This window comes from Delphinapterus leucas, chromosome 7 (assembly GCF_059928025.1).
Source record: "Delphinapterus leucas isolate spDelLeu-1000000601 "Yukka" chromosome 7, BTC_Dleu_Yukka2, whole genome shotgun sequence".
NCBI lineage: Eukaryota > Metazoa > Chordata > Mammalia > Artiodactyla > Monodontidae > Delphinapterus > Delphinapterus leucas.
The window spans coordinates 50,722,214-50,723,419 of NC_143135.1; positions in this window are offsets into that span (position 1 = coordinate 50,722,214).

Below are 1,206 nucleotides of genomic sequence, written 5' to 3' on the forward strand. Positions count from 1 at the left end.
CCATTTCTCAAACCAGGTTTCTAGCCTTAGTCATGAGAGTCTGCAAAATCTCTACCTGAATTTCAAAATGTTGTACCTTCACTTTAATAATAATCTAAACAAATTGACAGGAGAATATTCTGGCTTGGCTGGAATGCAAAACATCTTATAAAACAGGTGTCAGTGCCCATGTCTGGGTTTATCAGCAAACTGATTCCAAAGAACCCCTAAAGTGACCACATTGAACTTCAGTGCAGTGTCTCAAGCTGACATAAATTTGAGACCCACTGCTCTAGCTAAAATGCTTATTTCCTTCCTGCAGGATTCTGGGCAGAGCAAGAAGGCCCTCAGTTGGGATCAGAAGACCTGGGTTCTAATTTTGTCTCTGTTCCTAGCTCACTGAATAGCCTTGGACAACTCCCTACCCAAGTCTAGGTCTGGGTCTAGGTTTCTTCGTTTGTAAAATAGTTTGGGTTAGACAATCCCCATGGTCCCTTCTGGCTCACATGACGGGATTCCAAATTATGATGAACTACACTCTTATCCCCACCCATCCCCAACCCCCCACCCCACACACACCATTCCAACCCCATCTCTGAGGTCAGTGCTGCACCAGGCTGGTAGGTGGAAACAACGGCAGAGAAGCAGAGCCTGGGGTTGCGGGTGGGGGGGGGGCAGGTAGGGTGGCGTGTCAGGTAGAGATAAAGGAGACATCCTGAGGGGGTTTGGAGGTTATCAGGAAGAAAGCCACCAGGCCAAAGAGAGCTCTTACAACCAGCCAGGCTGTCTGCTAAAACCCACCCTGGAAAGTCTGTAGGCTCCTCCCAGGGTGGTGGGATTCCACATCCTGGGCTCCTGCAAGGTCAGGATACCTTGCCCTCACCTGTGTAAGGTTCCCCTCTAAGTTTCCTGGGCAGGCCATCTCCCACCCCCCTCCCCCATCCCTCCCTCCCTCCAGGGACCTAGAGCCATCCTCTCCTATACCCTCCCCCCATCCCAGCTCACACTGGGACCAGGACACAGGGGCCCCCAGACAGTGTCAGAGCTACCCCCTTACGACTAGACCACCTCCCTCTAACTCCTACTCCTTGGGCCTGCCCAACTCCCATAGATTGTCCGGATTTCAAATTAGGGATCCCCTATGCAAGAAAGCCCTCCCAGATTCCCCCACCCCACACAAGGTCAGGACCTTGCTGTTTGCCCTCTGGGGCTGGGAATGGGTTTCCA